We start from the raw sequence: 27,301 nt of genomic DNA, 5'->3' as shown, positions 1-27,301 counted from the left end.
GATCCGCAGCTCGTAGTCTAGTGGCTAGCGTTGCTGCCTCTGGATCACGGGTTCCCGGGTTCGATTCCCGGCCGGGTTGGGGATTTTCTCTCTCCATGGACTGGATGTTTATGTTGTCTTCATCATCATCATTATTCGTGACAGTGGCTAGATTGGACTGTGTAAAGAAAATGGTCTGTTGTAACAATTGGGACTTAGTACATGCACTGATGTCCGCGCAGTTGAACACCCCACAAAGCAAATATCATCACACCATTCGATTTTTATAGGGGCGTGTGTTACTGACGTTTTTTATGGATTAGTCTATAAATGTTTTCAGCGTTTGCGCTGAAACGTTCCAGATCTCCATAAATTCTTCTTAATTAGGGCTTTATGGATTGCAATTATAGAGTTTAAAAACTGAATTACTTTACAAGCAGTGTTCTATGCCACTGAAATTTCAATTCATTTCTCACCACATATATGTTAATTCAGCTGATGGCGTCACTATTTCGCTTCCATGCAAAATTATGTAGATATAGATACAGAAATATTGGCACTGTTCTATATTCGATTTACAGTCAGTCCCCAGTTTTATCTTCCGAGAAACGACAACGCCACTGCTTTTATTTTTTGCAGTCTTATTTGTGTTTCTACTCTCATGTTCGGGTACTATGTTCGTTCCACTATTCTTATGGAACCACTAAATCAGTTTGTCGAACATAAAGGCTCTTCGATTGATATGTTACTTACCTAAAATTCATAAATATGTAAAACACCATTCTTCTTTACTGAAATTTTTACTAACCACAGCATGCTCTTAAACAGGACATTGGAAGTCCAAGAATTATTGCTCTGATTTCTTCAATATAAATTTTTGTATTAAATTCATTGGTAACACTGGACCCTATGACTTGACATTGTAATTTTACTAATAATTTGCCATTTATAGAAAATACTAAATGCTATTTATCTTCATGGCTTTTTTACATGATATTTTCGTTGATATATATTCATTAAAAATCGTCCTGTTTAAAATAAATGGCTGACGTTACTTTTCTCTTCGTTTATTCTTCATTTCGTTTAGAACTCTGTTAGTTTAATTCATTCGTATTGCATGTAAAACTGCGAATTACACTCACTCTTATTATTGTACCATTATTTCACTCCTGGCCATTTAACACGTCTAAAATTATATTTTTTTCATTCTTGTCAGACAAATGAACTAAATAGTTATTTATTATAAAAAACACCATTGTATCACAACTCCAATGTGGAAGATAACCGGCACAGTAAGTTACTCATTCGCGTATTTTGCATCTTATTTGCAATGTTTTGCATGAAGCGATGTAAAAACTAGTCTCCAAAGGACTTTAATCTTAACCTGCTAGTTTAAAAGTCAGTTTTTCTGTCGACTGTTATTTCTATTTTTTATCATGTATCCATGCCCTTCCCTGTATAGTCCATCCTTCCCAACTCCAAATGTTTAACTGCTTTAGTCAGCTTTCTTTATTACAGTGTTAATTAGATTGTTTAGATTTCTCTCGCGCAGGTGACTTAAAATTAAAATGATCTGACATTGAGAAAAAATTCAGCACGAAAATTAAAACTGAACAAAAATTCTTTTGTTTCATCCATCAACTTGCGATATTTCTGTAGCCTTTTATTCTATTTTAAAGTTATCTTCTTATTGGTTTACATCGGAATGCTTTTTATATTATGCAAGAAACAACTGTAGCGACGTGAGCTCCCGGCGTACAGAAACTCAAAAATCTTGCAGGAATGCAGCGGGGTGACGACTTCGACTCGTGAGTACTCCCGTATTTTCAAGATACAAATGCTGAAGATCACAGTCTATAGCACTTTCGATGACGCCGTTGTAGAAGCGTTAGCCAAACCTTTTAACTTTTCACCTACGTCCAGATGTTTCTCCGTTCGTTGATATTTTCTGGTGTGTCAAGTAGGTTGTTTTCATACAACTTCCGGTCACTGTTGAGCATGCTAGGAGAGCAGCCGTCGTGTGTGAACGAGGACACGTGCCTCCAAGAGTAACATTACAGGAGATTTGTGTTCTCTCACACAAAATCCCAATATTTTTATCTTACCTTCGGAGAAGGGCGGTGCTGCGGTTGTGCTGGACAAGCGGGATTATGTTCAGAAGATGGAGTGTTTACTATCTGATCCAGCGTATCGCAGATTCAGCGGAGACCCGACAAAAAGAGTCGAGAGGAAGACTAACACTCTACTGAAGAAAAGTTCCTTGTAGCAAGATAATACCGAAAGTTTTTAGAAGATCCATAAGGTAGCGGCTCCTTTTAGGCAGTAATATAGGTGTTCCGACATACCTTGCTCCATAATTCGTTGCTACACTGTTGAGGTTACTAATGAGGCAGCATACATATCACATTACGAATTCAAGACATTTCATTCGCCGATTAGGAGAACTGCGTTTGAATAACTCTAATATTGTTGTATATTTTGTTGTGGGCACTCTCTTCACTCGCGTCCCTCTGCCGGATTCGTACCAAACGAGATGGCGCAGCCATAGGACTCCTATTAGCCATCCACATATAGGTTCTTCCTCGATTTCCCTGAATCAGTTAATATGGATGCGGGGACATTTTCTTTAAAAACGACACGTCTGATTGCATTTTCCATTCTTCGTCTCACAGACTCGTCGTCGACGCTCATCTCCCATCATTTTGTCAAATTAGTTACAGTTATAGGGTGTCGCAGCAGAAGCTGATTTTACTTCATGCAAAACTGGTTTCGGGCCGATGCCCATCTCCAGGTGTTTTACGTTCAGTTACATGTTTCCATGCTTAGTGTTGGGGCTCAATACAGTTGGATTACCCATGTCTTTTCCACATTAAGTACATCACATTTTTTACTCATTAAATGTATTTTATTCACCGTGGTGTAATTATTGGTCCATCCCTGTCATACCTTTGATGCAGTAACTGTTAATAATTTCAAAAACACACGCAATCACAAAATGTAACGTTTTACTTCCACACGCTAGATGTTGTGAGTGCATGCGCAAGTCCAAAAATTATCGTTGTGAATAATATACAGTTAGTGTGTAAAAAAATCGAGAAAATTTTGAAAAAATAATTGAGGAATGTAATGTGGAAAAGACATGGATGCTCCAGCTGTATTGATGTCTAACGCTGAGATAGAAACATGTAATTGATTGTAAACCACCTGAAGATGGGCACAAGCCTCAAGCCGGTCGTGCACTAAATAAATTCACCTTGTAGTGTGGGCAGTAGAGTTTATTATTCTACACCCTATTAAAGAAGTCACAGAATTCAACTGCATCCATTATAGATAAAATTCACTTGGTTACAGTTAACTGAAGCTGGACTGGGTGTTGAAATAACTAATCTGTTTCACCTGTGTTAGCTTCCTCGTACATTTCAATCGGTGACTAGTTCTATGACCAGACAGATGGTTTTGCGACATGGAGTCCGTTGTCACCTATTGTTAACTATCTTTTGTTCGAAGATTTCGAGTATAGTGCCCTGGAACCAGCGACACTGAAACATGTATGCTTTCTTAGATCTATAGATGATGATTTCGGTATTTGATATCAGAACAGTGAGAGTTTGCGACGGGCCGGGTTGGAGAAGAGTTTGTACCTCTTTAATTCAGACGAATTTTGCATGAGAACGAGACATGCACTCGACCCCCTCCTTATCTACCAGCTAATTAATTACGCGCATAACAGTAACGGAAGGAAATGATGGTGGACCCTGCTAATTGGTAAAATAAGGAGTGTACACTTACAATAATTTAATGAAAATCGTAATCTACTTAAAAAAAAAAGAGAGAACTAATCATAATAAACAGCAGGAAATGGGATTCTGCATATATCTACGAAATGATATGAGGATTAAATATTACACTGAGATTTATTACACATCAGAACAAAAATGCACATGATTATCGACACAAACAGTAGGTTAAAGGATAGGGTATACTGAAATATTATGAGAATAAAAATAGGCTCGAGAAAAGAGGCTCCTACTCTCTGTGATGCAATAGATTGACGATAATGACTGGAGGTCCTAATGAATCAAATATTAATCTTCCGACTATATGTCCTACAAAGCCGGAGCCGCTAAATACTGTACCAGTAATGAAATCTGCAGCACGTCGTCGGTAGGCAGCGTCCTGATGATGTAGGCGCCGACTTCTGCCGTGCAGCGACTCTGTGTCAACCCCTGGCCTCGAAGGCTGTCCGAGAATTCGAAGTTCTTCCGAAAAAGAGCGACCAAGTCACCAGACTGTCCGACTCCGAGGAAGATCAGATCCAGAATCACTCAGCCCGCACAACACAAAAGTGAAGCCAACATTGCTCAACTCCCTACTCTCCTCAAAAACTGCGAATCAGCATTCAATGCTTATTCCAAAATTCCCCACACTGTCTCAGAACATCATTCTCGCCAATAGCTACCGTTCCCTCCAATTTAGATCAGGACATTATGACGTCATCTAGCCTCAGTTTAAGTTGACCAATCATGCCTCTGCTATTCAGCTGAGGGTACTTAACTTGCCGTTTTACCGGTTACGAAAATAACCTGCCTAGACCACCGGCCATCCGGCGCCAGACAGTCGCATCCAGCAAAGCACAGTCGACAAGTATTCTCAGAATCATGAGGACGATGCAGTCAGTCGGTGCCAGGAATCTTCGTTCTGGACGCGCCAGAATGGTAAACACATAAACTGCGGCGACACTCAGATGTCTCTCAGATCGTTTCGCCCGGCATACAATAGGCGAAACTCGACCGACGTCAGTAGTACCGCCAGGCGCTTAAGCCTATTGTACGAAACCCCTCAGAATTCAGGGAAGTGCAGCCCCCAACCGAAAACGCAGTGTGCCGCGTCCTAAGATGCTCGCCTCGCCCAGGCCACCCACGGAAGTAAAACATGTTTAGGAATCAAGTGAAAAGTATTTTTTTTTTTTGAGCTCTCACTACAAATACTCTCATTGCAATAACCTTATTCGGTCTGTTACAACCGTGCAATGATATACAACATTAATAAAAGTGATGAAAATGAGGGGAGACATGCAAAAGAGGGCATGGAACATCTCAAATTTCCACAACGTTCTAGAACATCTCAGTGGAATACACGCGAATATTTGATTCACTATGGGAGTGGAAAAGCACATCTGCCTTCCCTTCCTCTAGGTGTTAGTCATGAGGAAGGACGATGGTAAGTTGGGATCAGCCGTTTGCAGGAGTTCAACTCTCACTGATTTGCAAGCTCATACTGATGGCTGGCACCATCCGGCTCAGTGTGAAGGAGTACTTCGTACCTTGGTTCATATGTTCCAAGTCATCTGAAACCCTAAAAGTGTTCTCAGCTAAGTCACCTTGAGGTTATCTTTAATCAAAATCGGTATACTGAGAATATTTGTACTGTCGATCAACTGCGAATTTGATGAGTGATAAGAATAATAGGGAAGCGCCAAATACTGTACATTTTTAGCCCTATACACAAATGACTTTTCGAACAGAATTTGTCGTATTCTGATGAAATACGGAATGTGTATTCCGGACTCCGTCTAGGATTAGGGCTCTTTTAGGGTATCTAGTGGATATTCTTTGTTTTCATCAGTCGCGCGTCTTCCGTATCCATTGTAGTTTCGACATGTCACACATCAGTTCTACCATCAGGGCCGTGGGGAACGTTTGTTTAGTGCAAAAGTATCATACATTCTTACAACTGTCAGTCGAATCAGCGACTGCAAAACACTGCCTCGGTAACGTTTACCTTGGTAACTATCCTATAATGTATAGCAACACAGAGATTCTGGCGAGCACTTCCAGCTACTGGGATAGTTTCATCGTAGAAGATGTTGAGATTAAACTAGCAAGTGGCCTTATAAATAAAGCTAGAGGTTTTTGTCTAAATTCTGTTTGCAATTATCCTGTCTCTCTGATTAAACAACAGAGCGACACAGTTAATGCTGTCTTTTCACCTGTTGTTGGCAAGTGCTTCACTGTCGGTAATGTATGACGTTCGTCATTGTTTTTGTGGTGGCGCTGGTTGTTTCCTGTGTGTATTATGGTTTTACATAAGCCGTGTTTTGCTTTTCGTGTCTGGCGCAGACCCACACACCGAGGTTTTAGTTGACATGCACAGTGATTTCTCGTTGCATATGCGTTTTGGTAATGACAGCATGTTCACCTGTCGAAATATCGATGGTTGTCGAAATCGTCAGCCGGCTGAAATCCCGTTAGTTATTAGAGCAGTTTTGGATAAACTATCAGAAAATAGAAGAAACTCGTACATGTTGCCTCCTGAACACTGAGTCTCGTCGGCTCAGCCCTCCCAACACAACAGCAATACGCTATATATGGAGCCAAAACGGTATTTCTTTAAATGGCCTGTGCCGCTGAAGTCAAACATTGTTATTGTCTGTGGAGTTATTTACTGTAATTTTGTTTTATGTTCAGTTCCATACGTCTGCTAATTTGCTGCAAGTAAATTTATGTTTTCTGTGTTCTCATTTTCACTATCTGGAAATTTTTCAGTGTTACGTAAGTTAACATCTATCAATTTTGAATTAGTTGGTATCAAATCATTTATCATCTGATAGTACGTACTTCTAACATCGATTCAGACGCACTTTAAAGAAATCACAAATTGAAAGTATTATTTAGCAAAAAAACTTAAGATTTGATCTATAAAAGTGCGAAAAACACATGGTTCATTTATTGTCATTACTGGTACAGCTTACAGGTTAAGCTACATTTGACACCAAACCCTGACTGATTTGATTTTCTACCCATTAGGTGCAAGACAATTGATTCTAAAATGAACTGCCACACTGTTATTTCCATGTCTAAATTGTCTGCACTATATGTCAAAGACTCGTCTTAGTTCAGCTAAAGCCACTTGCCTGAGACAGATGAACAGGGAATAGCGTACACAGCGTCGGAGCCGGCCTCCCCAGCACTGAACTCCACACAACGCCGGATCCTGCACAATTCTTCTTCTGCCCGAAAGCATTCGTACATTTCTGTTTTCCATTTTATGCCTATACTTAATATTGTTATTTATAAAATTAATATTCAATTTTATAATAATATTTTTAGAGATTCCACATCCTCTTGGGTGTATAACGGCGACTCCTCCCTACGTTCTAGAGGAATTTGTGTATAGAACTTAACGTTTGCTAATTTAGCAAGCGTTTGGTCGTTAAATATAGTTATTCCATTAGTCTTAAACTGTTTCAGTCGCTAGAAGCACACTGTCAAGGCCAACACATCTAAATAGAACGTAATTATCCTTTTAAGCAGATCCAAATCGGGATGGGAGATTATAAAGAGATTTTTGTTGTGTCCCCTAATATAGGAAATGTTCTTGGGCCCATCGTTCACAGAAAATACTACAGCATGTCCCTTTCTATCGTATTTACGGTAAATGCTGGTATCACCTGTCCCTCCCAACAACATCCAGATTTTTCCGTATACTGTGTTTAAAGTGGTGTGAGAAATTTGTTCATATATCTGAAATGGACTGTTCTTTTTCCAGTAGTACATTACATTTCTCCCCCATGGTAGCTTTTTTCGACAAATAGTCTGTTTAGCTTTTTTTTACTATGAGGGAGCTGTGATGTTTCCTTTTTTGGATTTTTCAAAAAAAAGAAAAAAAAAGGCTAGTTATACCCATGGCAAAAGCAATGTATGTAAAATATGCTGCACAACATAAAAAAAAATTATTAAATTGACATTGATTATTATAAAAACTATTAGATCGATGATTTTTAAAAAAATTTAATCAGCAGTCTCATCAGTTATTCAGATATACATAATGTGGAATGTACTCGTGGCTGCTACCCTACTGCTATAAAGAATATCGCTGTAACAACTACAGTTAAAATAAGACGATTCTGCAGCATCCAACAAAGATGCAATTGTGATGTAGGCGACTCGGTATAATCGATATATACCACAACGCCAAGGACTGTCACATCTTTGATGTAACTGGCACTGTAATAGTATTAAGGTTGCCCATAGAGGGCACAACTATTACACATCGTAGTTCACTATTTTTATCTAAAATTTAAATAAGCTGTAGACATACTATCTGTTAATCAGACATTTAAATGAATCAATTTTATGTTATTAGTGTATTTCCTACTTTTATACTTTGACGATGGCGTCATATTATGAACGCTGATTGGCAGTTGTGAAGTAGTGTGACAGGAAGTAGGCGGAGCCTCTGCATATTTAAGCTCGTGCTCAGCACTCATAACCATCAGTTGACTGCGTAACAGCGAGGAGAGCTCCACCTACCATCCTAAGGGAGCCATGGGTATAATTAATTTTATTTTGTCTTGTTAAATTTTGACATCATTAGACACTTTCATTTTATTTAAAGATTGGTATCTAGTATTTCATAAAATTTATCCACAGGTCTGATGATGGTTTTGTAGAAAGAACCGAAACCGGTTACCTGTATTATTAAAACATACATGATGTGATCAAGACTGAACTTTAGTCAAAATATTTTTCAAGAGAAATGCTCTTACGTTTTTTTTTTATTTTGGATTTTTCTAATGAGAACTGTGAGGATCGACTACCTCTTAGATTTTTCATTATGGATTTCTCTTGGGTGCTGCGAGGTGGGGCTACCTCTTAGATTTTTCAGGCACCGAAGTGCAAGGTTAATTTGGACGAAGTATGGAAAATGGTACATCGATCTTTACAAAGTTCACTCATTTTCTATGCTAGAACACATCATATTTTAAAGTCCTTAAATATTTCACCCTATACTTTAGAATTCCTTAAGTATTTCATAGCTATGCTAATGCAGATTAAGTCCGCCTATCATAAATAAGATTTCATTACTTCTAAAGTAGAGTTTCTTCAGGTTATTTCTTAAAATATTTCGCAATCTTCTTCATTTTTGTCTTCATTGATGTGCAGCAGATCTCCAAACCCGCCGAACAGCGAATCTCCAAATTTGAAGTTTTTCGAGCCGCCTCTTGAATAACTAGCGACTCGATGAATCCTGGTATTCTTGTTGTGTCTCTGCTTCAGTTGTTTGCTGCTGACATCAGGTTGGGCGGGTTGTTGCTCGCTTTTGTACCCGCCTCTTCTTTTGGCTCGCGGTGTACCATCATTCGGAAATGACATTATTGCTTGTCATCTCCATGCATTTGGTCGTAAGTTCAAAATGCAAGTTTTCTCGTCGTGCTGCAGATAAAATGTTGTCCACAGCCCTGCAGCTCTCGTATCCGTTCACCATCTTCGTAAATCTGGTAGCTGGGTCTTGTGATGATCTGCTGGCTGGCGTTCAGCTCCGTCGGTTGAGGCAACATCAACTGCATCCCATCACTCTCACCCAGGGCGTATCTGCAGCGCTCGCCTACAGCAGTGGCACCCAGATGATTGCAGAGCCGATGCAACTTGACTGACTACGATGAGATGTTAATACCGTCATGGACGCAGCTTCTGGCCCCATCGGGTTGTTTGGGCGGCGACAGCATGTTGCCTCAGGATGATACACGAACAGTTGTTTATCACAACTCAGCATGGAGAATATGAAATATAAAGAAGTGCATATATTTTGGTAACGGCTGGGTATCACCTCAGGCCGAAGAATAAACATTACAATTAGAATAAGTTCTGTGACACTTGGGCGATTTCCAACGATGTCCTAATCAACACTGATTACTTCATTTACTCAGTTCATTCCTATTATCGTTCATCACGGACAAAATCATACTAATGATATTTTCATGAATTATTGCGTTTTGTTCCACACACATAATTGTACATTTATATTCTCGTAACTACGTTTTCCCTACGAGCTCAGATTGTGTCTTAGCAGTTCCGAACCGGTAATGCGATCACATGATACATATTCACAATCGGCATCGAGTCCGGATTCCGTCCATTTCTATTCCGATCACGAAATGTACCTTGTACTCACACACTTAATAGTTCGTCGCGAGTCCGGATTCCATCCATTGTCAGTTCCGAACACGTAACACACTCTTTAAATGCAAAGGTAACTGTTAAACATCAAGTCCGGAGTCTGTCAATTTACTAGTTCCGAATCATAAAACCTATTTACAACTACTAGCTTCTATCCTCGTCCATCAAAATTTTTCATTTTCGTTTAAATACTGGTATTTTCAAGTCCACAGGATCGTGCACGTCACTGCCTATATCATTTACCTTTTTTTTTCCGATCAACTCAATACTGTGGCTCGGAAACAGTTAACTGCCCATTGTATGATAAAATTCTTCGGCGCTATACTCTTATTAAACCCCCAGTCCATCATAGTGCTTTTACAAAAACACACCTCGTGAATTTACTTTACAAAAGAGGCATACTTAAAACTATAACACGTAAATTCCAAGAGGATGTATTACTACGAAACAACAAGCACGAAAAGACACACTTCACTACGTAGACTTGAAAATAACAACCCTTGAATAGAATCTTGAAATTATTTTCTAAACCCTAAAACTTATTTATAGATTTTTTTCAAACCTTTATGAGGAAATAATCCCCTGTTAGCAGTATCTCGTAGCACATAGCTACCAGCATGCGATATGTCCACAATTTGATAAGGACCCATATACAAATGTCGCCATTTCTTGTGCAGACTTTTGATAGCGACTATTTTGTATGTTTTCTTAGCAAGACCTTGTCGTCGATGTTATAAGTACATCCTCTTATTAGTTTTTTGTCATATTTCTTTTTACGTAAGTCAGCAGCATTAGCTAAGGTTAATCGAACCCGGTCGAGAAGAATTGGTCGATCAATATCCGGTTCCACTATCTTCGGCAGATGTTTAATCCACTCGTCGTTAGGGTTTTGGTTAAACGTAACTTATACCGGACTAAAACCCGTGGATGAGTGAGCTAGTTAATTATGTATGTTTCAAATAAACCTACATATTCTATCCACCGATAATGATTTTTCTCAAGATAGTTCGAACAAAGCTATTGAAGTCACGAAAATTTCTCTCGACAGGCGAGGCCTCGGTGTGATATTTAGACACGAATATGTGTTTGATTCTTAATTCCTCCATACAATCACGACATACTTTACCAGTATAATATGAAGCATTGTCTGTTAGCAAAGCAAAAGGTTTCCCGACATTTGGAATGAAATCTTTAGTCAACTTCATTATCATCAGCCTTGCGTTCGCCGACCTCAACGGATACATTTTGACATATTTGGAAAAACAGTCATAGAAAGCAACAACATATTTAAACTACCTTCTGCTGTCGGCAGAGATCCCACCACATCGCAGGATACCAATTCCAAAAGTTTGGAAGGAAGAATAGGATTTAGCCAGATCTTAGTAGAATAGTTGACAGGTTTTACTTTTTGACATGATTTACATTTACGGAACACATCGCGTACCTTCCTTCTCATATTGAAGAAAAAGCAATATTGCTTTAATTTTTCTGTGCGCTTATCAGCACTGAAATTTTCCCAAGAGTAATGCGTGTACCAAATAAGTTCACGAAACATTTTCGCGGGGATGCAGACTCTCCATCTCTCGTTTGCACCTTTTATCTCACGAAATAGAACAACTAAGTTCAACTAATAATTAGCCAACTGAGGTTCACAAACATTATTTCTTAAGTTATTTCTAATTTTACCCCAGTATGGGTCTTATTGTTGAAGTTTAGCTATACTTTTTCCAAGCTGTTCCTCTTTCAGTGTTCATATACAAATTTGGAAAGTTTTTAGTTTCAGAAAACCTCTGTGACTTTTCTGTAATAATAATTTCAAGAATTCTAAGTAAATATGTGTATTGTGTGTTAGGGTGTGTGTGAATGAGACTGCGTGCATGAGAGTATGTGGGACATTCAGCATTATAAAAATTGTTCATGTAATTCTCTACAAGAACTGGCAAGTGTTCCAACTCTGTAACGTGGGAACGAATCCACTAGTGGTTCCCCTACTAGTGAATGTTGGATGTCCAAGTATGTATGCTTATGTATAAGACAGCCAAAACATTCGTGACTACATAATAAATTTCCAGATATAGAGTAAAGCTTATAGTTCCTTTTGTTTTGTTTATTTAATTAGAGAGTTTTGTGTTACTTAATTTGATGACGTCAATGAGCCTAGAGAAGTGGTTGGTGCTTGCTAGATTTTGGCTCGAGCCGCGCCGTAGAAGTGAGTTCTCATTGGTCGTAAGTGCTGACAGCCAGTGGGAAGCGAGACAGTTGGCCGCCTAACGAGGAGATATAGTTTTGAGTGTGGGAGAGTGAGAAGGGGGAGTCGCGAGCTAGCTTTGATTGGAGGCGGTTAAGCTGGATGTGACTTTTCGCACCTTTTATCTCACGAAATAGAACAACTAAGTTCAACTTATAATTAGCCAACTGAGGTTCACAAACATTATTTCTTAAGTTATTTCTAATTTTACCCCAGTATGGGTCTTATTGTTGAAGTTTAGCTATACTTTTTCCAAGCTGTTCCTCTTCTTTTCTAAACGGCACATTACAGATAAATGTGATTCTGAAATTTTGATTGGTTTCCATTAGTTGAGTATTTAAATCTGCACCTCGAAGATGTCGCGATAGCGCGTCCGCCACAAAATTGTCCCTCCCTTTAATATACTTAATATTTATTTGATATTCTTGCAGGATTAAAGCCCACCGCATTAATCGGGTGTGCATGATCCGGCAAGTCATTACAGAGGTCAAAGCCTTATGATCACAATAAATATTTACTTTTCTAGCATACACAAAATATCTAAACTTGTGCAGAGCCCGTAAATCAGCCAAGATTTCCAAGTTCTATTGTCGTATAAGCTCTCTCGCGGTTGGACCATGTACGACTTGCAAACGATATTACACAAATGTCCTCCAAGTTATCAGGCTCTTTGACTTGAAACAATACCGAGCCAATGTCAGTGTTGGATGCATCCGTCGTAATACAAAACTCCTTGTTGATATCAGGATGAGACAACAAATCAGCATTTAACAAGGCATGCCGAATTTCATCAAAAGCTTTACAACGCTGGTGGTCCCATTCCCATGGCGCGTTCTTCTTCAATAAACATAAAAGATGGTCGTTGTTCAACAATCCATTAGGTAGAAATTTTCTGAAAAAGAGAGGCCATACTTAAGAACGATTTTGATTGGTTTTTTTTGAGGGTATGGACAGCTCCGTATAGCTTCTAATTTCTTCGGATTGGGCATGATAACATCCGGCGAAATTATATGGCCCAAAAACTTTATTTTGTCACCACCAAACTTAGCTAGATTCACTGTAACACCATATCCATTAATCGGGTCAATACTTCCTTTATTATAGCTACATGTTCTTCACAGGTCGTCATAGCTATTAATAAATCATCAACATATGACGTGACCTTTTTTTTCTGAGATCGTGGTGCAACACCGTATCTAAAGCGGTTATAAAGACTGCACCACTAACGTTCAGTCCAAAAGGCATAACCCTGAACTGATAGCTCCTCCCTGCAAATATGAAGGCCGCATACTTTCTAAATTCTTCAGATAGCTTTGTTTGCCAATATGCACATTTTAAATCCAATGAGGTAAGGTAACGTACCCCATGAAAACTTTAGACCAATTCTTCTAAATTCTCAGGTTTTGTACGCACAGGCTTTATTATTTTATTTATATCACGCGCGTCCAAAACTAGTGGTAAACTACCATCTGCCTTTCCCACTGCTACCAAAGGACTACTGTACGGTGAAGTAGACTGTTCAATTATGCCCCAATCCAACATTTTTAATCTCTTTGGCCACTTTTTCTTTATGCGACCAAGGTATTGAGTATGAGGATTTACAATAGGTTTGATGCGGGTAGACATCCATATGATATTCATAATCTTTAATAACGCCTGGTTCAGTATCAAATACACTAATATACGCATTAAGTACAGCTGCTCAATTACTCCTCTGTTCGTCCGACAAATATTCGGACTCCAATGTTTTTTGGGACAGTAATTCTTTCATTTCCGACACAGAATTCTCAGTTAATGAGCGAAGGTGATAATCATTATTCAAGTAAAGTAATTCTACTTCTTTACTCTTAACTCTTATTCTATTATATATATATTGCACATATTCAAGCTTCCGTACTAGACGCAACGTAACTACCTTACCCTGATTGTTCAGAATACACTTTCCTTTTGCGATGTCATTACATCTCGTCCACGCATAAAGTCAATTCCCCAAATACAAGGATAAGATAGATGAGGAGCCAACAAGAAGGTACATTCTATTATTTTCCCTTGTGTTTCTACATCCACTAATACTTTAGCTTTAATGACAACGGAGTGTGATCCCAATGCTCCACACAAGGTGCAGTTAGTTACAGGCAATACAGGTAACTTTTGTTTAGTGGCTAAATATTTAAACAACCCAATATTCATCACACTGAAGGCAGCAAATCAAATGGCTCTAAGCACTATGGGAATTAACATCTGAGGTCATCAGTCCCCTAGAACTTAGAACTACTTAAACCTAACTAACCTAAGGACATCGCACACATCCATGACTGAGGCAGGATTCGAACCTGCGACCGTAGCGGTCGCACCGCTCAATGACTGCTTCACAGCCTGTGCCATATGGCTCCTTCCCACCAACACCAGCTTTTCTGAATTGCACAGGTGGGTACTTTCCCTGCAATACATCCTACGTTCCTGTAACCCTCCTGGCCTCAACCTTCGTTAGTCACTGTCCTCACCCATCCAGCCTCCTCCCTGTTCCCATTCCAGCACTACCCAGTCTTTTAATTTCTTTTCATTTCTTTTATTTCTCTCCTTTCCGCTACTAATCCCCTCCCCCCTCTGCACCTTCTCTCCTGCCCTCCGTCTAAACTGCAACACTTCACTGTCTGCCACTCCCACCATACTATCCCTCCCTCACCCTGCCACAGCCTCCTCCTTACCCCCACCCAGTCGCCACTCCCATCATGCACTGGTGCTGCTGTTCGCAGTGTGGTTTCAGCTCTCTGAGACTGCATAGATGTGTGCAAGTTGCGTTTACGTGTGTGTGTGTGTGTGTGTGTGTGTGTGTGTGTGTGTGTGTGTGTCTACTGCTGACAATGGCCTTAATGGCCGAAAGCTGTAATTGTGTGAATCTTTTTGTTGTGCCAATCGCCACTCAGCATCTCTGCTATATGGTGAGTAACAACTTCCCTTCTCTGGTATTGTTAGCTTCTTTATGTTTAAAACATTAACCGTGTGGTGAAAATGCACTGTAGAAAACAATAGCCAAAAATGATGAGCGCATCACAATGTCCTCATATATGCCGAAAATGGTTTGCCCCTACTGACATGAAAATCTGCGGGTTTCCTTATATCCTATGAATATAAACATGCTACAGAAAGACTTCAGTCAAAAGTCAGGAAACAGGCGCACAAATTTGAACACAACATATTTCGTTCTGAGTGATACATATCGCCTTTTGCGCACTTGATGACGCAAAATGTAGATGATATTGCTTTCTTAATGTCTGCTTCAGGAAGTTAACTGTAGGCGCTACGAATTACTCTGTTTCAACACAATTTGGTTTGGAGTCTATGTCTGAAAATTCTGTACAGATAGCGCCTCTGTATTAAGTAAATTGGCAGGAGCTGGTGAGTTAGTTTCAATTTTTAATCTATTTCCACCTGCCAGACACTGTGTTCACTGGTCTTCGTCATATGACCGTGAATAAGGTCATAAGTTGTGTTCTTCCTTCTTCAGCCATTTTTGCTTTCTAAATACGCTGTATATGGACATACGGAAGTTTCGTGGAAGTTTGTCTCGTTGTGGTGTCGCTACGTTTGAATCTGTCGGCAAGGATACCTGGCTTACAAACGCCATCATTATTATGGTTACTTTGAGTTGCATTTGGAGAAATTTTTTTTGCAAATCTGAAGCTTGTTTTTGTCACAGCCTTTCAAATCCTTGTTATTAACCAATGGCTTTCTTCCAGTGGAATAATCTTCACCTACAGTATTACTTACTTCATTGTTCAAACAACGCACAGCACTTACCACAGGAGTACGGCCATTGTTGTTATCAGTGGAAATATTATTCCCTCCTTCGTCGTAAGCCCTGTCGCTCGCAGCAGAGATGCGATGTGTGTTGCGAAGCTGTAGTGTTAATCTACTACGACTCTGCCGCTGCTGGGTTACCCTTGTGTAATAATTCTACAACAGAAGCTGACTGAAGTCAGTTTTCATCCTCTTAAAAAGACGAATATCGATACTCACGCCTCTACGATCCGCGGCGAACTGATTCTCGAGAATTGACAGTTAACACGCGGTAGTCATCTTACCAAAGTTGTCCTTTAAATAGAGTGCATTTACTACGGTGTTTGGTTGTTGACTATTTCCATTTATTACAAAACTAAAATTTAAAATAATATCACCTGCATATTTTCGCCTTAGGCATTTGTATCATTTCATCTCTAAAAGAGGTTCGGCTACTTTTTCTCTTTTTTCAATATTTTATTTTTGTTGAAGTTGCTTGATTACGTATTTGTGGTGTTCAACCGAAATTAGTATTCACATTGTTTATTACTGCTCGTGATAGGTGTATAATTTGCTAAGTCGAGCGTTTGTGCCATCGTTTAAACCCAGTGGAGTTGCTGCCTCGTCTGTAATGCTGAATACTCATTATATCGTTTTTTTTTTTTTTTCTGTCAGTATAAACATCCTGTAACAACGCACTGTCGCTTCTGCAGCGTCTAGAAAGATCTTTGAAGCATTGTATTTTTATACCACTGCTACTTCTGTTCAGGTGTTCTCGCGTAAAATCACAGTTGTTGGCATTTGAACTCCAGATATGTGGAAAGTTGAGATGTTTATTTCAACATTTCTAGGGTTGTTCACTATAACTTGATTTGTGCTGATTTCTCATCTTCACAATTGCATGCTTCACGAATTGGGACCGAGTGAACTGTAGTTCCCGTACTCTATACCGTATTCCAACAACACCGTCTTGTTGGACGCTAAATTTACTACGAACGTGCATTTCAGAGTACCCCTCATCTTTTGTTGTCAATATCGCAACTCTCCAACGAAAACGACGTATCTTGCCACTTGCATAGCCAGCCGGTGAAGTAGCGTCCACTGGGCGGAAGATAATCGACATGCTTCATACAGATAATCGAAACTGACTTATTTTGCTATGTATTCGCAACTAAACGGCCATTATTTGAGTAAACAAAATGATAAAAATGTACGCCCGAACAGGGACTTGAACCCTGGACCCTTAGGTTAAAAGCCTAATGCTCTACCGACTGAGCTATCCGGGCTCGATATCCGAAAACGCCACAATAGTGTTTATAGCACTTGCGTTAGTGTCAACATGGTTAGTCATGTGTTATTGATAACATGGTTAATAATTGTGTGTGAAATAATTGATGTGTTTGTAGCACATGAATGTTATCGGTTAACCGATTATAACAAAATGCGTACTCGGTTTTAGTTATAACATGTACGGCAGGGAAGTTATTTTCGTACTGCACTTATAATGAAAAGCAAGAATTTTCTTCGTTTTTGAAACGTTTCAAAGTTTATAACTTGTGAAAACTATTACAATTGGGTTGTTTTGGAGTTTGGCTACGAGTTATTGATTGTCGAAACCTTTGTAGTTGTAAAAACTGTGTAGCAGTTATCCGCTTTGAGAATTATGTTCTATATAGAAACGAGCAACCTTCGTACATTCAACATTGAAAGAGAGAAAGAAAAACAGGTGACGCACGACGTGTGTATTATTCTTATTATTCACGTATGAGCCCTGTTGGACCACGCAATCGAGTAATATCGCTTTTGATGGTTGGCCTCCTTTTGTGTCCAAATTTGTTTCATTCTTTCAGAATGAAGTCTCTTTCTCTCATTTCTTTCATCAGACCACGGTGTTCCACTACGTTTTCTAATTTCCCTCTGACCAAATTTCCAATCAAATATATTTTGTCTGGATGTTTTTCTTTTTTTTTTCTATCCGTTTTCTATCCGTTTAATTGGCTCAGTTTTGGTCTCATTTCAGTTTTCGTAGAATTCTGCTATTTGTTTTGTCAACCTAGTGAGTGCCATTCTTTTAAGGAGCTCATAAAATTTTAGATCTTCGTTTTCTCATGTCACCCTGTATGCCTGTTTATTTTTCTATTTACTTATTACTTCTCAGCCTGTAAGTATTTCCATCAGTAATTTTGAGGCGTAATATTTTCCCAATAAACTTCCTTTTTTTTTAATTTCTTCATTATCCCTCTTTCTGTTTAAAATTAAAGTTTCTGCTCCAAAAAGACATTCAGGTTTGATTATTGTGCTGTAATGCCTAATTTTACTGAATTTACAAAGTGATTTTTTACTATAAATATTTTCTGTTAATCTGAATGCAGTTGCCATTTTTTAACAGCGAACTTCATTTGCAGCTTTTTCCAGACCGTTTTCTTGTGATTTCTCCCAAGTATTTAAACTGAGACACCCATTTTATTTTTCCATATTTTGTGTTCAAAAACTTTGGTACTTCTTTGCTGCACGTCATACATTCCGTTTTCTCGGAAGGTATTTTTAGTGCCACTTTTTCCGCAACTTCTTTAAGAATTTCAATTTGCTTTTTTACTGTGGTAATATCCCTAGTTAAAATTGGCAGATCATCTGCAGAGGCGAAGCAATCTACTCTAATATTACTTCTAATTAACTTGATGTTTTGACTCGACTTTTGCTCTAGCTATTCTGTAATTACCTTTTTCAAAACACAGTTAAACAGTAATGTGAAGTGGCCATCTCCCTGTCTTTATATCAAATGGTTCAGAAATTTCTCCCATGAGTTTAACTTCAGAGCCACTGTTGGTTAACGCTCTCTTAATTAGTGTTAGAGTTTTATTATCTAGCCCTTGTTCCTTTAAAATTTGGAAAACAGATTCACAATTAACTGAGTCATGCGCCTTTTTAAGATCCACAAATGTACATGCAATATTGTTACTAGAAATACTTGGGTGCCTAAGGATTTTTTTTAAAAAATTAAGAATTTGTTCCAGACAGGATCTGTTTCGTCTAAAGCCTCCTTGGTATCCACCAGTTTTGGGTTATATTTGTTCTTGCGCTCGATCAAGTAAACAGTGCAAAAGAATTTTGAATGTGACTGGGAAAATAAAGATTCCTCGGTAATTATTAACATCGGTTCTATCCCCCTTTTTATGCAATGGATGAATTAGGGCAGTTTTCCAGTCCTCAGGTATTTTCTGTCCTATTAGTTGAGTGATCTCTTTTATAGTGTTAGGACCAGCTGATTTTAGCAGTTCTGCAATTATACCACCTCCTCCAGATGCTTCATTGCTTTTAAGTCTCTTAATTTGTATAGTTAATTCGATTTCGCCAGGTGCTTTAGAGTTAAGGTTGGTTTTATTAGTTTGCTGTGGCTGGAATTTATCCATTGGTGCTGGATAGTTTAATACTTTCTCCAAATAATTAGCAAATACCTCACAATTTTCCTTGTTGTTAAGAGTCAAACTACTATTTCCATATTTGAAGCAAAGACTTTGAGGCTGGTAACCGCTCTGTTTTGTTTTGAATGAATCATGAAAGTTTCTTATGTTGTACTTTTGGAAGCCTCTTTCGATTTTTAACAGTTGGCCATTTTTTTAGTTTCTTTCAGTCTGACGGATTAATTTAGATGTTTCTTTTTTTATAGTTAGAAAGGTTTTGTACGTATTTTCGGTTTTGTTAGTATTCCAGTTTTTGAATGCTTCATGCCTAGACTTAACTGCCGTTTCACAATCCGCATTCCACGAGGGGTGTTTTTGTTTATTTCGAAGCGGAATTAAATTTTGTGCTGATGAACGTTTCTTGTAGGCTTTGCCAGTTGTTGGATTGGTTTCTTTCATGTTCACTTGTTGTGGTTGGTGTTGTTTCAGCTATGTCAAATTTTGAGAACATTTTTGTTTTTGTTTTGAAGAGTTGTTGAGGCTCAAGCTTTACTTTTATTCGCGTTAAATAATGACCAGAATCAATATTAGCCCCTTTCCTAAATTAGAAATTTTCGTATAGATAGGGTATGAAATTGCTGCACGATCGATTTGAAATTCCCCAGTAAATGTATTGGGTGCCTGCCAAGTTTTTCGCTTAGAAGGGTTCCTTTTATGCACTGGAAATCCACCCACCGTTTACTGATATTTTGTCTCTTTACGTAATTGGGCATTAAAACCACCCTTTAAATTTTTAAAGTGGTTTGTGGGAATTTTCGAGATGATGCTTTCTAATGTTTCCCAAGCTGCTTTAACTTCTTTGGGTTTTTTACGGGTATCCTCATTGCCTGGCATATGGGCATTAATTAAGTGTATGCTTTATTTGTGCATTTAAGGGAAATTGTAATTAGTCTATTATTGAATTTAAAAAAATTTTTGGAGACTGCAAAAGCAACTCCCAGATGTGGTCTATTATTAAATATTCTTTTATCAGTTTTCTTTTTAAAAAGACGATAATTGATAAAGTCCATGGTGTTATTGTCCGTCATTCGCGTTTCTTGAAGTGCCAAGTGTTGAATCTACCGGGAATCAGGTGGGGTTGAGTAAACTCACTGAGTGAACTCAGAGTGTTAAGGCTGGAAGGGTTAGTTCCAGAACATAAATTACAGCCGCACCACTGGTGAACAGACGCTGACCAGTTTGCGTCTGGCTATAAGACAGACGAAAAGTGAGTTTGGTTTTGATTTGTCCGGTCCGAGACTGCTTATTCTGTACACGCATCTGTCCACTGTTTCTGTTAGAACGTTAACTATCCGCTACCTGAGACCCACCAATACCCTAGGCAAGGTCGCCTTCTTATACTTTCAGTCACATCATTTGAAAGTCTTCTATCTTACACTCAGAGTATGGCTCCCACTCAAATCATTTGCAGTTATTGGTACACTACAGTGGCTGATTGTATGAGAATGATCATGATAACCGGTACTGTGCTCCGTGACTAAAATAATAGTACTAATAGTAGTAGTGGTAATAGAAGCACGTAGTAGCAGTAGCAGTTTTATTCGTCAGTGGAACACTTTTACAAGAATACTGCAAATGTCATGGTACCGATATCACAGCTTATGAACACAAAAAAAATAGTTCATATATACATACCAAGAGGTCTAGTTTGTGAAGGATGGGATAGACAGTTTGTAGTAGGAAACAATTCAAAAAAAAATGGTTCAAATGGCTCTGAGCACTATGGGACTTAAATTCTGAGGTCATCAGTCACGTAGAACTACTTAAACCTAATTAACCTAAGGACATCACACACATCCATGCCCGAGGCAGGATTCGAACCTGCGACCGTAGTGGTCGCGCGGTTCCAGACTGTAGCGCCTAGAACCGCTCGGCCATCCCGGCCGGCACAACATCTCAGCATTCATCTCAAGTAATTTAGGCAAACCACGGAAAACCTAAAACAGGATGCTTCTCTACAGGTCGATCTGTGTTTCACTAATGCTGCATACCCTTACGAACTGCACCTTTCACGTCGTCCAATACCTTTAGCAGCAGTACTTCGTACAGGATCCACAAGGCCGTAAACATAATACTTCAAACTGTGAGCACTTCTTAAACTAAACAAAAGGGGAGTTGTGCATCATAATGCGAACATACAAGTTCGTATTTAATTACTCACAACAAAAATAAGTGCGCGAAAGAAACTATCCCTTACCACTTAAGGCGGCGGCGTGTACCGTTACGGAAGTGCTCGATTCTCGGATATCGGAGCACTGAAACAGGGTAGACCCTTCACAATTTGACTTTTTTAAGGACGATAGGCTGGCGAACCATTTTTGTGGCTCTGCCTACAGTTTGGCAGCATTTTTACAGTGACTTTATAGTTTAAACGCTCAGAAATGGGTAGTTTCCGAGTGTCTTCACGACTTTAAAACTACAGATTGTGACACAGTTAGCATATATCAGACTACAGCTATGCACGTGATTCTAAAACATAAAGATAATAAGACCACCTAGTCCACAAAAGAAGCAGTCTTAATTTCAGGACGGTAACTTCCTATACGAAAAAATTCCTGCAGTGAAATACAGGGCGTCTCAAAGATACGCTGTAACTTCAGTGTGTTACAGCGTCTAAACTACCGGTTGTTGCACTTACCTAATGACCGTATGCGAAGGCTGAATGTATGAAAACTGCGGGCATTGAAATTTGCATCCAACCAGGAATCTGTGAAGTTTGCACCCAGTATACCTGGGAACTACCTGCTCACTAGGTCACAGTCTACCTATACCCCAAGTTCTCTCTCTCTGGCTCCACTGGCTCCCTACAAGAGGTCGCGATACAGATGATGGACGTGAACTATATATTCTATTGCCAGAGAAAGAGAAAGAACGCCATCGATTGTCTACATAACGCCTGCGATATTCCCTCTTAATTGCGCCTATGGCACTCATTTAACTTGTTTTACTGTTTATATTCTTCTTCTATGATGCATATTTGTATCTATATCTACATAACTCTCTGCAATTCACACTTAAGTGCCTCGCAGGGGGTTCATCGAACCATGTTCACACTATTTCTCTACCGTTCCACTCTCGAACAGCGCGCGGGAACAACGAACACCTAAATCTTTCCTTACGAGCTCTGTTTTCTCTTAATTACTATAACAACTTCTGTCTATGCAGGTGGACGCCCACAAATTATTTTTTGGCATTGGGAGGAAAACGTTGAGATCGAAATTCGGAGAAAACATTTCGCCACTACGTAAAACGCCTTTGTTTTAATGATAGCCACAGAAACTCGCGTATCATATCCGTGACAACCTCTCCCCTATTTCGAGATAATCCGGAACGAAGCGATACTCTAGCAGAGGAGGGAGAAGTGCCAGTCTCTTTAGTAGACCTGTTGCATCCTCTAACTGTTCTGCCAATAAAATGCAATCTTTGGTTCGCCTTACCCAAGACATTATCTATGTGATCGTTCCAATTTAAGTAGTTCGTCATTGAAATTACTATTTATTTATTCCAATTAAAAGCTTTCACATTTGTGTGATTTATCATGTGACCGAAATTTAACGGATTCCTTTTAGCACTCATGTGGATGGCCTCAAAATTTCATTATTTAGCGTCAATTGCCACTTTTCGGAGCATACAGATATCTTGTCTAAATCGTGTTCCAATTGGTTTGGATCATCTGATGATTTTGCTAGACGGTAAATAACGGCATCAGCTGCAAACAATCTAAGAGGACTATTCAGATTGCCTCCTAAATCGTGTATGTAGATTAGGAACAGCAGCGTGCGGGCCTGTAATACTTCTTTGGGGAGATCCAGATACATCATCTGTTTCACTCGATAACTTTTCCGTCAATTACTACGAACTGTGGCCTTTCTGCGAGGAAATCAAGAATCTAATTGCACAACTGGGACGATATTCCATGATTAGAAGCCGCTTGTATGGAACGGTATCAAAAGCCTTCTGGCACTCTAGAAATATGAAATCAGAGTTCCCCTGTCGGTGTCACTCATTACTCTGTGTGAATAAAGAGCTAGTTGTGTTTCACAAGAACGGTATTTTCTGAATCCGTGCTATGTGTCAATGGAGCGTTACCTTGAGATAATTCGTAAGTTCAGACACAGTATACGTTCCCCAATCGTACGTCAGTGAAGTAGGTCTGTAATTCAACGGATTACTCCTATTTCCTTTCCTCTGTATTCCTCTGACCTGTACAAGTTTACCATCTTCAGATATAGCTATTTCGTAGAGCGGTTGCATACGAATGCTAAGTATGGAGCTATTACATCAGCACTCTGAAAGAAACCTAATTGGCATACAGTCTGTACCGGAAGACTTACTCGCCTTTAATAAGTGATTCGAATTGTTGGTTCTACCGAGGATATCTACCTCTAAGTTACTTATGTTAGTATCAGTTCTTGATTCGAATTCTGCACTATTTACTTCCTCTTAGTGGCACTGTCATCGGTAACGTCACCATGCATACTCTGTCCTAATACGAAAAATCGTTATGTTTTGTTACCTTAATATTTTTTGTTCTTTTGTTATATAAGTGACGACATAAGTTGTGATGAATACTCTGTTCTTTTAAAATGTACCTTACTTAATATAAAGCTGTATAACGCTCGTATATCTTCCACTTTGCAACAAAGACAAATGATATTTAGAAATACCCAGGGGATATGCTCCTACATAATTCTCGCACCGCTACAAAGAGAAGTGACATAGATAATAGTGTCACTGGTGTTGAGAAACAGCTGAAATTGCTAAAATTTAACTAAGCTTCATCGCCCGACGGAATCCCTATCAGATTCTATAAGGGAAATGATTTGCGTCCGAGGTAGCTCCTTTTTAACCATAATCTAATCACAGATCACTCGAACAAAAAACGGTGCCCAGTGATTGGAAGAAAGTACAGGTCACACATGTCTACATAAAGCATATCGGGAGTGAACCACAAAATTAACGTCCAGTGTGCTTGAGATCCATTTGTTGTAGAAACTTAGAACATATTCTGAACTCAAACGTAATGAGTTATCTCCTCCATGCCAACCGACAAGGATTCCGGGAACATCATATGAAACGCTAATCGCAGTCTTTCACATGACATCCTGAAAGCTATGGGTGAAGACTGCCAGATAGAAGCAGTACTTCTCGATTTCCGAAAAGAGTATGATTCAGCACCACATCTACGCTTACTATCAAAAGCATGATCGCATGAGGTACGAAGCGAAATTTGTAAGTGGACTGAGGATTTTTTGGTAGGAGGTCGCAGGGAGTTATCTTGAATCGAGAATCAACAGATGTAGAAGTAATTTCGAGGGTGCCTTGAGGGAAGTGTACTGGGACCCTTGTTGTCAATGCTGTATAGTAATTACATTGCAGACAATATTTTAGTAACCTCATAACCTCAGACTTCTCACAGATGATGTAGATACCTATAATGAAGTGCTATATGAGGGAAAAACTGCAAAAATATTAAGTTAGATCTTGATAAAATTTCAAAGTGGTGCAAAGATTGACAACTTGCTTTAAACGCTCAGATATGTTATATTGTGCATTATGCAAAACGAAAACAAGGTAATGTTCTATGACTACAATACCAACAAGTCACATGTGGAATCGATCAACTCTTCGGAATACCTCGGGGTAATAATTTGTAGGGACATAGGCTCAGTTGTAGGTAAAGCAAAGGGCAGACTTCCGTTCATTAGTAGGATACTGGAGAAACGCGGGCTCTCTACAAAGGAGACTCCAAAAACCACACTCGTGCTATCCATTCTAGAATATTGCCCAACTGTGTGAGACCCACACCAAATAGGGCTAACAGAGAATATTCAGCGAAAAAGAGAAAGGCAGCACTAATGGTCGCATATTAGTTTGACCCGTGAGGGAGTGTTATGGAGATGCTGACGAAACTGAGCTGGTAGACATTTGAAGATGGAAGCAAACTATCACGACGAGGCCTAGTTATTAAATACAAAGAACCAGTTTTAAATGATGAGTCTAGAAATGTACTAAACACTATACGTATCGGTCCCCTACCCAGTTGCAGTGCCCAATGAGGCGTTTAAGCAATAATCGTCTCCGGGCTCCATGTGTGAATGGAACGTTAAGAAACCTTAATAACTGGTACAGTGGGAAGTACCCTCTGCCATTCAGTTATAGTTGTTTGCGCAGTATAAATAGTTCAAATGGCTCTGAGCACTATGGGACTTAACATCTGTGGTCATCAGTCCCCTAGAACTTAGAACTACTTAAACCTAACTAACCTAAGGACATCACACACACCCATGCCCGAGGTAGGATTCGAACCTGCGACCGTAGCGGTCACGCGGTTCCAGACTGAAGCGCCTAGAACCGCACTGCCACACCGGCCGGCGCAGTAAAAATGTGGGTGTAGAATTATTATTACAAAAAATAGTTTTCGTGTTTTTAAACCAGACAGAGAAGATGCGCTCACGGATCTAGTTATAGGAGTCGAACCAGAACACCACCAACCAAATCTCAGAGCTTTTTCGGGGTATTTTCTGAGTATTTTGGTTTGAGGACTCGTGGTCTCCGGTGGCTCGTTGCAAAACAATAATGTAGTTGTGCCTTGATAGGCGTTGTTCCATCTTTGACAAGAGCGAAAAAGCCTGTAATACGGAATCACCAAAACGTAGTAACACGAAAGGATACGGTTAATCGTTTGCGTCTATGTACTGACGCAAAACTACCGTGTTGTGGTTGCCGTCGCTGCGGTAAGACATTAAGTTAACCCCCAGAGAGTTGGACATGTCAGATTTTTCATCCGTACTGTTGTGCATCGCTGTTAATGTACAACTAACACTGCTGGAAAAACTATCTAAACACTGGAGCGAGCTGTATTGAATGCAAGGTTGAGGACCAAGAGTGAAGTAGACCTTACTGTAGTCAGCACAAACTACCCGGAATGAATGGTACATATTTGTTTCCAAATAAGATACACAGCGCATACGTTCGACATTTTCACGATTCTGAAGATATTTTCAATGCAATACCGATCCAAGGAGTCAGAAATCAAACGAAATGTAATTACTCTGTAACGAAGCACCAGAGACCGTGGGTCCCACATAGAAAAAATAATCTGAAAATATTCCTGGACAGCCTCCGAAATTTCGTGGGTGGACTTCCGGTTCGCCCTGCGCACATGCAAAATGGTCTTTCCATTATGACATCTCATGCACATTACATGTATCATTTGCTGATTCACGGGTATATACCTTATTTTATTTTAAAGAATGCTTTGCCGAGCAGAAGGGATACGATATTTAAAATCCATTTTCGTATTTCGGTTTTAATATTTTCCAATGTATTTTCTGTCTTCCGACAGAAGATAAAAGGAAAATTTGATCACTTCCGACTGTGCCGGCCGGAGTGGCCGTGCGGTTCTAGGCGCTACGGTCTGGAGCCGAGCGACCGCTATGGTCGCAGGTTCGAATCCTGCCTCGGGCATGGATGTGTGTGATGTCCTTAGTTTAGTTAGGTTTAATTAGTTCTAAGTTCTAGGCGACTGATGACCTCAGAAGTTAAGTCGCATAGTCCTCAGAGCCATTTGAACCAACTTCCGACTGTAAATATGTAGGCATTACAGTTATTGTTGTAGTATCTCCTGTCCTCTTCATCAGAACACAACAGAAGGTAAGCTGGAGCAGGTTTTCGGCTCTTGTACCTGCCGGGGAAGTCGCGGTGTTGGCACGGGGGGATTACTGGACCCTCCCTCGACCTTTTCTGGGTGGAGTTTACAGGACAATGTGCGGATTGTGTTTGTCGGCCACCGGAGCCTTAAAGGCCGGTCCGAATAGGTCCCTCTTCTCCCGACGCGCCTTTTCGGCCAGTATCATTCGAACAGTGAAACG

At 39.5% G+C, this 27,301-nt stretch overlaps 1 non-coding gene across 1 annotated transcript; it reads right to left on the bottom strand.

Annotated features, from left to right (window-relative positions):
• Positions 1-17,179: 17,179 nt before the first annotated feature.
• On the bottom strand, positions 17,180-17,252 carry Trnak-uuu (transfer RNA lysine (anticodon UUU)). Its single transcript has one exon. It is a non-coding gene; the product is annotated as a tRNA-Lys (tRNA).
• Between the last annotated feature and the right edge of the window lie 10,049 nt (positions 17,253-27,301).

Source organism: Schistocerca serialis, chromosome 1 (assembly GCF_023864345.2).
Source record: "Schistocerca serialis cubense isolate TAMUIC-IGC-003099 chromosome 1, iqSchSeri2.2, whole genome shotgun sequence".
Taxonomy (NCBI): domain Eukaryota; kingdom Metazoa; phylum Arthropoda; class Insecta; order Orthoptera; family Acrididae; genus Schistocerca; species Schistocerca serialis.
The sequence above is the reverse complement of the archived record's forward strand: the minus strand, read 5'-3'. Positions and strand labels throughout refer to the sequence as shown.